This window comes from Archocentrus centrarchus, unplaced genomic scaffold (genome assembly GCF_007364275.1).
Source record: "Archocentrus centrarchus isolate MPI-CPG fArcCen1 unplaced genomic scaffold, fArcCen1 scaffold_41_ctg1, whole genome shotgun sequence".
NCBI lineage: Eukaryota > Metazoa > Chordata > Actinopteri > Cichliformes > Cichlidae > Archocentrus > Archocentrus centrarchus.
The window spans coordinates 2,587,941-2,603,626 of record NW_022060267.1 but is presented as its reverse complement, the minus strand read 5'-3'; the positions used below and the strand labels follow the sequence as shown (position 1 = coordinate 2,603,626).

The following is a 15,686-nucleotide window of genomic DNA, read 5'->3' as shown; positions in this document are numbered from 1 at the left end:
TCGAGTTAATAACTCAAAATTTCAAGTTACGGATGGCAATATTAACTTGAAATTTCCAGTTAGCACAGCCAATCAGGATGCAGGAATGGATGCAGGAACGGATGCAGGAACGTCATTTCCTTGTTACCGGAAGCAGAGGGCACAGGTGCACTCGGGTAGAGACTGTGCTGCATTGTCGCCAGGGTTTTCAGGTAGAGATGTAGTCTAACGAGTGGTAACTATCTAAAAGGTTTGTAATCAGTGCAGATTTTTTCCATCATGCCTCACTTATATGAAATATTTTAACATGTTGAAGCGGTGGCATGACGGCACTATGTGCACAGCTTGGCTTGGCTAGTCGCCGTGCTAACGTAGCTGCTAACGTTTCCTCGTTCCGCTGTGAAAATAAATCAGATGTTCAACGTATGTTCCACATGACTTTTCTCCCAGGTCATTCGCATCCCACCTGTCATGACATTGCGCCCCACAATTTGAGAACCACTGAATATTAGTGTTTAATTGCAGGGAAGGTATATTACCCAGGAAGTTATCTTACAAGCTTCTCAACTACATTAAGTACACTAGACACCGAGACTTGATGATCATATGGTGGATTCACAAGTGATCATTTGTACATACTTGTTTACAGCATGGAAGACCTGACTGACTTCTTGAGACGAAGAGAAGTCTCTGAGGAAATAATACAAACCCTGGAGAATGAGAAGGTACATCATTCTAATTTTTTTTTTTATATACTACTTTTTTCATAGTTTTTTCATTAAATATATAATTGTATTTTCAAATATACATGTGTGTGTGTGTGTGTGTGTGTGTGTGTGTGTGTGTGTGTGTGTGTGTGTGTGTGTGTGTGTGTGTGTGTGTGAAAGTGAATTATTTTTCCCTCTGTAGATCGATGCCAGTGTTATAAATCTGATGTCAGATGAGGAGCTGAAGACTTATCTACCATCATATGGTGATCGCCTAGCAGTATTTGGATTTTGCAGACGGCAGGGCAACAGCCAGAAGTCGACGCTTTTTGAACGTCTGAAAACCAAATTGTCCAAAAGAAAAACATCTGAAGATGGCAGCAGCACAGCGCAAGAACATTCAGAACCAACCCATAAAAGAAATGCTCTGAAGACAAAGAGAAAAATAGAAATAGGATGGATGCATTATGATGAAGATGCTGATGTTTTCAAGCAGGTTAGAGCTAGACGAGGAGGAGGGACAAGAAAAATGGTAATTTGCAAGGACGCTAAGAAAAGTGACATATTACAGGTTGCAAAAGATCTGTTCTTTCCAAATGGAGGAAATGTTCGGGGGCCCTTAGCAGATTTTGAATGTGATCTAAAGGATTATCAAGAGATGACAGTTGATGGTGGATTAACAGTTGGAGAAATGTACCATGTTACAAAACTAAATATCCTTAGGTTTTACCTGACCACAAAAAAAACTTTAGACACTCCAGACAATAACCTTTCACTCTCTTCCATGCAGGCTGTAAGTGATAACTCTTCTTACAGCAGTGACATTGTTTTTGTTGGACCCGTCTCTGACAGTGAGTCAATAAATTTGGACGACACCCTGGTTTTAACTCCACAACCTCGCCCAACCAGTGAGAGAATGAAAAGAGTACTAGTCGTTCACAGAGGGCAGGTAATGCCAGAGCTCATTTCACATTTTAGTGCTAATGATCTCAAAGATGTTGACATTAAAATCCAGCTTGTACTGCCTGATGGAACACCTGAAAAAGCTTATGATCATGGAGGAGTTGTAAGAGACTGTCTTTCAGAATTCTGGAAGGAATTCTATGACCAGTGCACCACTGGAACTGCTTACAAAGTGCCCTTCTTAAGGCATGATTTTGGGCAGCAGGAGTGGGAGAGTGTGGGCAGAATCATTGCATTTGGATGGGCCACAGAGAAATATCTCCCTGTGAAAATTGCCCCTGCCATTCTGGAACAAGCTGCCTTTGGATATGGGAAGAGTGATATTGTGGAGAATTTTCTCAAGTTCATGCCTGAATCTGAGCGTACAGTGTTAGAGGCGTGGCAGTCAGATTTTAGCAGTGTGGACCAAGAAGAACTTGTAGACATACTTGATAACCAGAGCTGCAGAAGGATGCCAACAGCCTGCAATGCTACCGAAGTCCTAATGGAGCTTGCACACAAAACACTTGTCCAAGAGCCTGCCTATGTCATCGAACAGTGGGCGAAAACACTCAGCACTGCAGGGGAAAGCCTTTGTGATCTGTCTTCAGTATATGAAGCCCTCCAACCAAATGTGAGAAAGGTTCTCAGGTGTTTCACTTTCCCTGAAACAATGACGACCCATCAGAAGGTTATTCAGAAATACCTAACTACATATGTGAAGAATGTTGAGAAGCAACATTTGTGCTTGTTCCTTAGGTTTTGCACAGGTTCAGACTTATATATGGTAAGGGGAACTATGTGAGAGTGCTGTTTGTAGATTACAGCTCAGCATTCAACACCATAGTTCCCTCCAGGCTGGTCTCTAAGCTGCTGGACCTGGGCCTGGGCCCATCCCTGTGCAGGTGGGTTCACAGCTTCCTGACCAGCAGACCACAGGTGGTACGAGTGGGTCACCTCACCTCATCCTCCCTCACCCTCAACACTGGATCCCCCCAAGGCTGTGTGCTCAGCCCTCTGCTGTACTCACTGTACACCCATGACTGCGAGGCCACGTCAGAGTCCAACGTCATCATCAAGTTTGCTGACGACACTGCTGTTGTGGGACCTAATCTCTCACAATGAGGAGACAGCCTACAGGAGAGAGGTCTCCCGCCTGGAGAACTGGTGCCAGGAGAACCACCTCCTGCTCAACGTCAGCAAAACGAAGGAACTGATCGTGGACTTCAGCAGGAAGCAGCAGAGGGACTACCATCCACTTGTCATCAGTGGTGCTGAGGTGGAAAGAGTGGACACTTTCAAATACCTGGGAGTGACCATCTCACAGGACCTGTCCTGGACTCATCACATAAACATCACTGTGAAGAAGGCCAGACAGCGTCTCTACCTCCTCAGGCGGCTGAGAGACTTCAAGCTCCCACTCAAGGTGCTCAGGAACTTTTACACCTGCACCATCGAGAGCATCATGCGTGGGAGCATCACCACCTGGATGGGAAACTGCACCAAGCAGGACTTCATGGCCCTAAAAAGGGTGGTTCGTTCAGCTGAACGGACCATCAGAACCACCCTCCCCAACCTGCAGGACATTTACACCAAGCAGTGCAGGCTGAGGGCCATGAAGATCCTAAAACAGCCCAGCCACCCCGGACACTCTCTCTTCTCCCTGCTCCCATCAGGCCGGCGTTACCGCTGCCTGAGGGCTAAGACTGAAAGGTTGAAGAAGAGTTTTTACCCACAAGCCATCCGTCTGCTCAACTCTGAGCCCTAACTGGACCATTATTGCACAGTGTAAATATCATAATTTAAAAAGTGTGTATAGGTATAGTATATAGAGTATAGTGTATAGTGTGAATTACTTTTTTTTATTTTTATTCTTCTTATTTATATGTGTGTGTATATAAGGTTGCAGGTACAAAATACATTTCACTGTGCATTGTACTGTGTATAACTGTGCATGTGACAAATAAACACTATCTTATCTTATCTTATCTTATCTTATCTTATCTTATCTTATCTATCTTATCTTATCTTATCTTATCTTATCTTATCTTATCTTATATCTTGGAAAGAACATCAGTATCGCATTTAACGAACTTGAAGGTTTCCAGAGGCGACCTGTGGCACACACATGTGGATGTGTACTGGAGCTGTCAATAAATTATGACAGCTATCCCGATTTCAGTTCTGAGATGAACAGAGTGTTGGAATCCAATGTGTGGGTCATGGACATTATCTAATACTTTAATTCACAAACACTGGATCTGGACCCACAGAGTTGTACAAGAGATTGTATTTGAGTTGTGCACTAAAACAGAACTGTTACAATGTGAATCACATGTTTCAAAACTGATTCCTGAGAAAGTTATTAGTGAAACACTAATTGAATTCAACTTGAGGTACAAAATTATTGAATTGAATTTGTTTGTGTGTGTTCTTATTACAAGGCAATATGTTTTGAAAACACTTGATTAATGCACTTCTGCAGAGGTGTCAAAGTGGCAGCCTGGAGGCCTTTTTATAAAAATTCCTATTGCCTCATTCAGCATCTGCGCATACCAAGTTAAAAATCAAAGCTATCTTTACACATTTATAAATTTTTTCTATAATTTCATTAGCCATACTCAACCCAAAAAAGAAGGAAAAACTTAATTCAAATCTGACAGTTTAGTTATTTAATGTTACAAAGTGAGATTTATTATAGTGGCTACTCAGAAGTTACAGTTTGCGACCCCTGCAGTAATATAGATAATATATCCAACATGTTCTATTATAATGCACAAGTTTTAATGTTTACAAGTTCAGTTTTATATTATATGCCAGTAATTCAATAGTTATTTTTTTGTGCACCTCTATTCAGCCGTCTGGGTTATGGTGACTATGTTGCTAAAATGAGTGGCCATAAAGCATAATTGATATGTTTTTATTTTGGACTTCAGTGAAATCAACAAGTGCTCAGCTGGGGGTTGTTTCTTGATTTATCAGGAGGGATAAAAGTCTTGTTTCTCCCTTCTTTCATTGCACTGCATGACTGATTTTTATTATTATTACAGGTTTTATTTTGGGGGGTTAACTTTTTTCCCCAATATTTTTTCAGCTTTAAACCTTAATGTTTTTGGTTCATAGAATTTTAGGCCACTATGTTCTTATTTCAGAAAGTTTAGGACATCTTTGTAAAATCTTGCCATTTTACCTGTTCTTATCTTGAATTCTTTGATATTTTACAAGTTTTGCACATTTTTGATTTGTGTAGTCACTTTTTTTTAACTTACTGCTCTGGATTAAATGTTAATTGCTAAGTGTCCTGTTTTGAGATTTGTGTATTATAATAAAGTATTCAAGGAGACTACCATGACAGAGCTCAGTTTGTTCATTTCTATATATATTTTTGGACAGACAATCTGAAAAACACCACCTTGCTTAGTTAAGCTCATCTATAAGCTACGAAAACACAATTACACCAACGAGTAGAGAGAGATTTTATATATTAAAAAATCTAGACAACAACCCAATTAGTAATTTAACATTATCAGAAACAAAAAATTAAGAAACATCAAAAATGAGATACAACTGAACAAGGATTAAAAAACATCGTCAAAAAGCTAAAATCATAAATCCACCATGAGACATATCTCTTTACCGTAATGATCTCCACCAAATAGCAGGTTTGACAGGCAGCATGTGTCAGATTTAAGCCTTTGTACATCAAAAAACTGGGATGTTCTCTTTGTGCAGACAACAATTACTGTAGAAACAACAACAAAAAGACAATAAGCCAGAGGACTAACTGTTCCTAGGGAAGCACAAAGGTTAAAGGACATGTGCTTTCAACAGCTCTGTCAAATGCATAAATACGTATACCGTTTAGGGCAATGTCTCCAACTGAGCAAGCATGAGCTGCCTTAGCTGTACATACAGATCCACTGTATCAAACACATCATTTGTTAAGTCCAGAGCCATCAGTTCTACACAGAGATGAAAGACATCCTCATCACATGGAAAGTCTTTGAACACACATTCTTCAAGGCAGGCTTCAACTTTCTCCATATTGACATGCTGGAGACAGTCTCTCGCTCCATAGATGTCTGGGAGGGCATACATAAAAGACGGTCGACCATGAGGACTGCGCGAGTTGTGGACTGGGCGTATTCTGTGGTCGTTCCAAGCCAAAGCAACTTCGTTTAATTCCTCCTTGATGACAAAAATACACACAAGTAACATTTTTAATTTAAACATGTACAAAAAACAACTAACTTCTGCATAAATTATGTTAGATTACGTGACACCATTATTGTACCTTTGTAATGCAAACTTTGTTCTAATTTCACTATTTGAACAACATGTTAATGTATATACATAGGCACAGTTGTGGCTTAGATCATGGTGTATGCTTACTATTAGATACATTCATATGCATTTTAATTTATTTTTAGCTAAAACTGTGTATTATATATATATATATATATATATATATATATATATATATATATATTTGAATTCTTATTTATTTATTAGTTTTGGCACACTATAAATGATCATCAATTTCAGAGACACGTATAAACCCACATAATGAATTTGTAATATGTGTACCTTGATATTCATTTTAATATATTTATCTGAAAAAAAGAGATCAGATTTAAAACTATAATTTTCATGTGTACTTTAATGTATACAATATTTCAGCAATATGCCAAAGACCATGTATGCTGCTAAAACAGTCAGTAACAAAAGATATCAGTAGGTAAACTCACCTGTATAATGTGAAGAAAGCAGAACTGGACCAATGATTTGTCCAAGAACGAGTCTGAGAAGTGTCCATCCTCTCTTAGTTTGTCAAACAGGTCGATCCAGTACTGGACACACTGACTTCGTAAGATTAGCCACCATCTTTCAACACGCTGATTTCCTGTACTTGCTCCAAAAGTGACATGATCAGTTTCTGAATCACTGTATGAAAAATGTAAAAACCTTTGCATCTGGGCCACATGGACATTTTCTGTTCCTAAATCTAATCTCACTCGATCAGGGCATCCACCATGTTGAATCACGGCATCCATGTAGTAACCAGCAATCACTCTGGGGTCATTATTTGTCTTGTAAGCTTCAAGCCATATAACACTCCTTGAGAAGCCGTCTATACATCCACTTATTGCAATTCCAAATGGCTTAAGCTTATCGTATGTGCCACACATAGTTGGGGCCTCTGCTATGATACACTCGCCTCCGCAGTCGTCTACGGGACCTTAAACCCACACCTTCACCGTCGAGTAAACGGAGCAGAAGACGAACTGTTTCTCACAATTCCATTCATCCAACACTTCTGGTGCATCCAGCGATATCCGTGTGACTGACCTGAGTTTTCCAGTTGTGCTTGTATAAAAGCTGAAATTTCGAGTTAATAACTCAAAATTTCGAGTTATTTTCTCGGATGGCGATTTTTTTTTTTTTTAGTGGCGGAAACGAGCTTCCATATATGTTGCAAAACTGCCGCTGCAAACTGTCGGTCTGGGCATTCAACCGGTGCTTTGCGCCTCCAGTTTTTTGCTGTTGGGTTTAGAAATGGCACGCTGAGTCTGGTGAAGGAGTCGCTCTCATGGCTCCGCTAGTGATGATACTCCCTGACCAATCAGTGGCATGTCTGTTCTTCCACGTCACGTTTGCTTAGAACCTCGGGTGAGTGAGTACAAAAAAGGACTCCAACCTTGTACCTGATTCTAATGGAAATGCAGTCAAATCACGGTGAGTCGAGTCGACCCGCGCTGAGTCGTTCAGTATGGAAACGCGGCTTTACTCGGCCGGGTCTTGAGAGTCTTTTTGTGTCTTTGGTGATTATAGAGATGTTTTCATTTATGAATGTCAGTCCAAATAAGTTTTCTTATCAGGGTTTGCTCTGCAGAGCAATTACGACACGTCCGCTCTCTTAACAACCTGATATGATACAAAAGACTGCCAAAGTAAAACAGGAAGTAGACATGGAAACAAATACTGACTTGATACAAAACACAGGAAAGCAGACACACTAACTAACTAGGCACAAGAGGAGGACTTAAAATATAGCACAGGGAACAGAGACCAGGACTGAATCCACTGAACAGGAGAACAAACCAGAAACAATAAAATGCCGCGAACACGAGAAACCTGAGAACTGAAACAGGATTAAATAGAAACTGAACAACAGCTAAGAACAGAACTCAGAAAGATAAACTAAGAAGTCTGAGGATAGAAACAATGAAACCAAGCAGGAATTACCAGAAAAAAGACAGAAATTCAAAACTGCATGAACAAAACTAGGAAACTATCACATTTCTCTTTTGGAGCTTCATCCACAAATGACTGAAACTGACGGAGCATCAGGTCACAACTGCTGATGGGATGCAGCAAACTACCAGAATGCACACAGGAAGTCAGTGTAGCCTACTCATTAAATTAGTGTTGTCACAACTGATCAAATATGAAGAGGAGGAATAGTTTCTTCTTTCTTTCACTGGCATGTAAAAAAAAACTAGTTTCATCACAAATGTAGGTGAGCTTGGGGCCCCATTTACCCACAGTAACAGTATCTTCATTAACAGGGACGGCTCTGATCTGATGCTAAATCCTGTTCCAGCTCTCCTCTGGATAGACCCTCAGTCCCAGGACCCTCTGCACAGCAGAGTTCTCCCGATATCACCCACATATTGATCCTCCTTCGGCCTGCTCTCAGTGCTCTGAGCAGCCTCGTGGTTTCCAGAGAGAAAGAGAAATGAAGCCTGAGCTTATTCTGGATTATTTTGGTCAGTATCCCTGTTTATCCCAGCTGACCTGAGTACAGTAATCCATGATATTCCTAAGGCTGGAATACAACAATACAACTCATTACTACTGCAAACTGAATTATACAGAACCTTAAACACGACCAAACTATGACCAGTTAATATAGATCATAATCTGATTTAATAAGCCTGTTGTTAAAAATTGTCATCATTTTATCAGGTTAAAGTGTGAAACTGAAAACACATTTATCATCATTTATATGATCTGTGCTGCTTTGTCAGTTATGTTGATGGTTTTCATGGTTGGATGCTGCACTGCCATGAATTGTGGGATGGTGTTATGTCCTTTCCTAAAGGATGGTTCACTGTTTCCTCTGCTAAAAGAGGTAACAAAGGAAGCACTGAAGCTCCTTTCCTCAGTGTTTGGAGACTTCAAACAGCTCTGATTAGAAGCTGTGTCCAAACTCAGGGGCCGCGTCCTTCAAAGGTTTATACATCTACATTCATTTGTAGGTTACGTCACAGCGAGGTGACGAAGGCTGTCCAAATTCAAAGGATCCTCTAAATGTGGTTGATGAATGCGTCCTTCTTTTCTCAAATTTGAAGGATGGGTCCGGTGTATCCTTCGTGGCCTACCATATCCCATGATTCATTGTGCATCTAAACTCAAACACAGCGGCGGAGGATAGCGGCCAAAAGTTTGAAACATGACTGTTTCTGTGACACAAAATAAACTTTTAAGATGTTTTCAGGTGAGAATGTAAATGTGTAAACCTCAAATATCAGCTCGTTTTATCAAGATGTCGCTTAATTACAAGAACAGCTCCACTGTTTTCGGAGCTGTCCGTTGCTGTTCTACCAGCAGCTGTCAGCTGACCGTGCTATCAAGGCTCACTTTAGCCGGAGAGAACACACACCTCCCAACACACCTTTTTCAACACCCCCCCAGCCCCCAGGTATACAATGGATAAAAAAGGAGCCAACATGGTGATGCTAACAGTGATATATGCACAGTGATTGGGAGAGAGATTATGAAGTATCAGTATTTAGACTGCTTAGCTCTTTGTGATGGGGATGAATTTCAAATGTCACTCATACATAAAACCTGCACACAAAAAATCCAAATGAAACAAAGTCAGATCTGATTCATAAAGTTTCTTTGCCCCATGATTGAATCCTCAGAGATTCCAGTTCAGCATTCTTTGTCTCTGTCTGATAACGTCCCTGCTCGTATTATACAAACATGGCACCAATGAACATGTTTTACAGGCTCACATTTTATTCTTTATAGAGAACCCAGAAATGAGCCCACATGATGAGAAGCTGCTTCTTTAAGCTCTAATTAAAGATGATGGTTTTTAATCAGGACCTCAGAGCAGCTCGTTTAAATCAATAACAGCAGTCAGGTTTACTTTGGAAACTCCATCAAGATATCAAAGCAGAAACTTTGGTCTGGCAGCTCAGAGCACAGAAACACTTTAACAGTGCTGGATTATCTGACAGTCAGAGGTCAGAGGTCAGCTGAGGTGATAATAATCAGCAGGTTTCAGACTCTGAGCTGCTGTGAGGGTCAGTCTCTGCTGGAATGCTTTCCTCTGAGTGTGTTGGAGTGAATGAGGGACTCACCGAGCAGCAGCAGAGGGGCAGGTGCAGTCTTCATGCTGTCTGGATGTCGACTCAGTGAGCTCTGAGCAGCAGAGACGCCTTCAGCTCCACTTTCAGCACTTCCCTTTTATCATACTCTGCTCTTCATGGGCCAATCAGATGGACAGCAGACTTTTGCACCATATTGTGTGTTTATATATACATATATACACTGTAGGTGTGTCCAGATTCAGGGGTTGCATCCTTTAAACCACAAAGGCCAGAAGACAGTGGCTGTGAATTGGACTAGTCTTCATATCTGTGTCAGCAGCTGTTCCTGCTTTTAGCTCAGTGTAGCTCTTGTTGCCTAACAACTCTGACAGTGTTCTGTTCCCAGTGAAAAGGCTCTCACTGCTCTCTGAATTAATGTATTTTAATGTCAGCTTTAATCCAAAATACACTGTTGAATCAAGTATAACACATTTCTACATCATGATTCATTTCCAAATATACTGACAGCTCTATAGTAAGACATTAAAATGAAACAAAACCAGTTATGAAGCTGAACTTTAATCTCAGCCAAACCAGTTTGCTCAGAAACAAATGAAACACTGTAGTAAACCAAACATCAGCCATTAGAGATCATCTGAGTGACATACAGTGGCTTGTAAAAGTATTCATACCCCTTGAACTTTTCCACATTTTGTCACATTACAACCACAAACATAAATATATTTCACTGGAATTTAATGTGAAAGACCAACACAAAGTGGTTACAATTGTGAAGTGGAAAGAAAATTATACATGATTCAAAACATTTTTTACAAATAAAAAACAGTGCGGTGTGCAAAAGTATTGAGCCCCCTTTTCTCTGAGTGCAACAATTGCATTCAGAAGTTTCCTGATGACTGCTAATGACTAAAAAGAGTCCACCTGTGTGTAATCTAATCTCAGTACAAATACAGCTGCTCCGTGACGGCCTCAGAGGTTGGTTAAGAGAATATTGGGGAGTAAACAGCATCATGAAGTCCAAAGAACACAGCAGACAGGTCAGGAATAAGGTTGTGGAGAAGTTTAAAGCAGGCTTAGGCTATAAAAAGATTTCCCAAGCTTTGAACATCTCACAGGAGCACTGTTCAATCCATTATCTGGAAATGGAAAGAGTATGGCACAACTGTAAACCTACCAAGACAAGGCCGTCCACCTAAACTTACAGGCCCAACAAGGAGAGCACTGATCAGAGATGCAGCCAAGAGGCCCATGGTGACTCTGGACCAAATGCAGAGATCCACAGCTCAGGTGGGGGAATCTGTCCACAGGACAACTCCAAGATTTCTCAGTGTTACTGGAGGCCAAAGTAATGCCATCCAGAGTAAGTATCTGGTTAGACACCATGTTTCTAAGATTTGTGGGGCCGAGAACAAGAACTTCAGTTTTATCTGAATTTAGAAGCAGGAAATTAGAGGTCATCCAGGCCTTAATGTCTTTAAGACATTCCTGCAGTTTAACTAATTGATGTGTCATCTGGCTTCATTGATAGGTAAAGCTGAGTATCATCTGCATAACAATGAAAATTGATGCAATGCTTTCTAATAATACTGCCTAAGGGAAGCATGTATAATGTAAATAAAATTGGTCCTAGCACAGAACCCTGTAGAACTCGATAATTAACCTTTACTGTGTGAAGAAGATTCCCCATTTACATGAACAAATGGGAGTCTATGAGATAAATATGATTCAAACCACTGCAGTGCAGTACCTTTAATACCTATAGCAAGCTCTAATCTCTGTAATAAAATGTTATGGTCAACAGTATCAAAGCTGCACTGAGGTCCAACAGGACAAGAACAGAGATGAGTCCACTGTCAGAGGCTCTAAGAAGATCATTTGTAACCTTCACTAATGTCTTAAAGACATTAAGGCCTGGATGACCTCTAATTTCCTGCTTCTAAATTCAGATAAAACTGAAATTCTTGTTCTCGGCCCCACAAATCTTAGAAACATGGTTTCTAACCAGATTCTTACTCTGGATGGCATTACTTTGGCCTCCAGTAACACTGAGAAATCTTGGAGTCATTTTTGACCAGGATATGTCCTTCAATGCACGTATTAAACATATGTAGGACTGCTTTTTTTTTTTTTTTTTTTTTTTTTTTTTTTTTTTTTTTGCATTTGTGCAGTATTTCTAAAATTAGAAACATCCTTTCTCAGACTGATGCTGAAAAGCTAATTGATGCATTTATTACTTCTAGGCTGGATTATTGTAATTCATTATTATCAGGCTGTCCTAAAAGCTCCCTGAAAAGCCTTCAGCTGATCCAAAATGCTGCAGCTAGAGTACTGACAGGGACTAGAAAGAGAGCATATTTCTCCCATATTGGCTTCTCTTCATTGGCTCCCTGTTAAATCTAGAATAGAATTTAAAATCCTTCTCCTCACCTACAAGGTAATCAGGCACCATCTTATCTCAAAGACCTCATAGTACCATATCACCCCAACAGAGCACTTCACTCTCAGACTGCTGGCTTACTTGTGGTTCCTAGGATACTTAAGAGTAGAATGGGAGGCAGAGCCTTCAGCTTTCAGGCGCCTCTTCTGTGGAACCAGCTCCCAGCTTGGATTCAGGAGACAGACACCCTCTCTATTTTTAAGATTAGGCTTAAAACTTTCCTTTATGATCAAGCTTATAGTTAGGGCTGGATCAGGTGACCCTGAACCCTCCCTTAGTTTTGCTGCTATAGGCCTAGTCTGCTGGGGGGTTCCCATAATGCACTGTTTCTTCTCATTCACCTTATTTACTGTTTATACTCCACTCTGCATTTAATCATTAATTGTTATTAATCTCTGTCTCTCTTCCGCAGCATGTCTTTTCTCTCCCCTCAGCAGGTGACCCCCCCTCCCTGAGCCTGGTTCTGCTGGAGGTTTCTTCCTGTTAAAAGGGAGTTTTTCCTTCCCACTGTCACCAAGTGCTGCTCATAGGGGGTCGTTTTGACTGTTGGGTTTTCTCTGTATTATTGTAGGGTCTTTACCCACAATACAAAGCACCTTGAGGCGAATGTTTGTTGTCATTTGGCGCTATATAAATAAAATTGAATTGAATTAAATTTGTATGACTCACAGAATCCTCCTTTACATATGAGAGCCTGCCCCAGACCTGAGGAGAGGGGGGAGCTGAGGGAGCAGTGACACAGAGTCCACGACAGTTTCCCTACAGTTTCCTGTTCTGACCAAAGCCTCCTGCTGAGAGCCCGAAATCTCAAGGTGTGCGGCAATATTACATGCAAGAAACTGTCAAACGCCACTTTTCATGCAGTGGCAGCCAGTTTACTCCCCTTGGAGTTTAACAGATTTAAACTGCATATTGGATAAAATGCCCCCTCCGACTGAAGGAGACAGTAAGTGGATGCACATGTTCAGCAAATATACAGTGAGCTTTACTCTGGCTTTGGCGTTTTGGGCAGACAGATTGGAGAGCATGAAGTGGCAGATGTGGAGAATTTAGCTGGCACAGCACATTTACCACATGCTACACTGTCTCATACTGAACAATATCTATCACTCCGATATTGTGTAATATCCAGTATTCATTCACCAAGTGCAATACTCACTATCTTCATTACTATATGTATGTGATTATTATTATTGTATATATTTTATACTTTCTTTTATTTTCTGTATATTTTTAGAAGTTCTAATTCATATTTTAGAAAATTTTACTTTCTGACAGGAGTGGCCCTCCAATCTCATTGTATATCCTGTATAATGACAATAAAGGCATTCTATTCTATTCTATTCTATTCACCCTTTTCAGATGTTGTTAGTCTGCTAATAATGTCCACTGAATGGACATTCATCACTTGCCGACTCACCTCGCTGCCTAAAACAAGTGAGTAGAGGCTGATTGCACTGACTCTGGTTATTATGGACTCCATCAGAGTCCACCATCATATCATAACCACAGCAGGTTAACCTACTGAACTCAAAGATCTACTGAGGACGCTGCAGTCACAGCCATTAACACACACTGATCATTTTTCAGTGCAGATATGAAGTTTTTATAAAGTTCAGCTCAGCTTTTCTTTTACAGCTGATGGACCTTCAAACTGATCTGTGATTGGATGAAGGACTTCAAACTGATCTGTGATTGGATGAAGGACTTCATGACTGACTGCTCTCAGGCTGTTTTCACACATGCAGCCCTGAACTTTTCTCCACATCCCTGAAGGAGCTGAAACAGACAGAGGTAGAAGCCTGTGTGATGCTGGACTGAGTCCATGTGAAATTAAAGCAGATGATGTAATGAGTTAAAGTAGGTCCCCATCTCTGCCAGCCATCTGGCTTTCTTACTTTACACACATGCCTGCAGCTCCATCCACTAACAAAGCAGTCCTGAAGTTAGTAATGAACTATATGATCATTATGACTTCATTTATATACTGAGATATGTATAGATGATATGTTATTAACCACAGGATGTCCTCACCCTGCTGAGCTTCCCTGGTTTGGGACTTGTTTCTGCTGCCATGATAACAGCTGCATTCAAAGAAGACAGCGAGTCAGATGAAGAGTTTGAAGGAGTTTTAAGATGAAGAACACAGAGTGAACTATGAGCTGATTCACAACCATGAAAACCACTGAAGCAGCAGCAGCTTTACTCACAGCACAGCTGATCTTATCAGGACTCTCACTTCTATTTCAAATGCTGTGAGAGCAGCTCAGTCACACCTAAAGTGTCAAACTGTCCCTGAGATCAACAACTTCTGCTTTCCACATCTCTGCTTTAGTCTCAGTAAGAGAACCATTCTGCTTCCTTATAAGATCATCTAGTCATTATATTGTTCATGTTACTGCCTTATAATGAAATAACCATTTATTGGAGGAAACATGACTCAGAGGGGAACGTTGAGCCGTCTCCTTGTAGTGTTTTTCTCCTGGGATCTGAGGAGAGGAGAGGATGTGAAACTGCTGCAGGGTTTCTGCAGAGCTCACGTCAAACTGTGTTAACAGCACAGTTCATACTGAAGAACAACAGAGCTGACAATCAAACTGGAATTAAATCATTTATTAGCAGGTATTTTATTGTATTAGGGGGCATAACTGGAAGTATCTGGGAGGCCAACTGAAACAGAGACTTTAGTGAGATACACAGCTCTTATGGTCTGTACAGTATCTCCTCTCTGTTCTTGTGTTACAGACTGACCTTCCCTGTAGGTGGGCTTCAGGTGTGCCTCTCACCTGTGTTGCTTTCCATCTAACCAGTTTCCTGCAAATAAAGAGGCGGTTCTTCATCCATTCATCACCAGCTGGTTAAAGCTGCTAGACTGTAACTAGTTTAGCCCAAGGAAAACTTCCCAGTGAAATTTCTCTGTGTACAGCCCTGTTCTCTCGGCCTCTTTCCACCAACAGAGTTCTGGAGCTGGTGCCTTAATTTGCACCGTTAGGTGGGTTTTCCACCATGAACACACTCGGTGCTCGGCCAAAAAAACGGGTTCAACTCCGGCCCCGCAAACTAGCTGGTCTGGAACCAAGAAGGCATGATGAAAGCAGCAGAAGGGCGTGACTCTGCCATCTCAACATCAAGTTTTCTACCACATTACATGTGTATTACAGGAGAAAAGAGAAGCGATTTTCACGGCTGTGAATTAGGTTGGGCTCTAAGGCTGAACTTGCTAAATAGACTCTCACGTCTATTTAAAATGCTGTGAGAGCAGCTGAGTCACACCTA

The 15,686-nt window shown here is 40.9% G+C and overlaps 1 long non-coding RNA gene across 2 annotated transcripts; it reads left to right on the top strand.

Annotated features, from left to right (window-relative positions):
* The first annotated feature begins 150 nt into the window (after positions 1–150).
* Positions 151–1,300, top strand: LOC115777010 (uncharacterized). 2 transcript variants are annotated; one of them, XR_004019568.1, is made up of 3 exons: positions 151–229; positions 629–704; positions 889–1,300. It is a non-coding gene; the product is annotated as an uncharacterized LOC115777010 (long non-coding RNA). The 2 variants fall into 2 exon arrangements; XR_004019567.1 differs by having other exon boundaries at positions 867–1,300.
* The last annotated feature ends 14,386 nt before the right edge of the window (positions 1,301–15,686 follow it).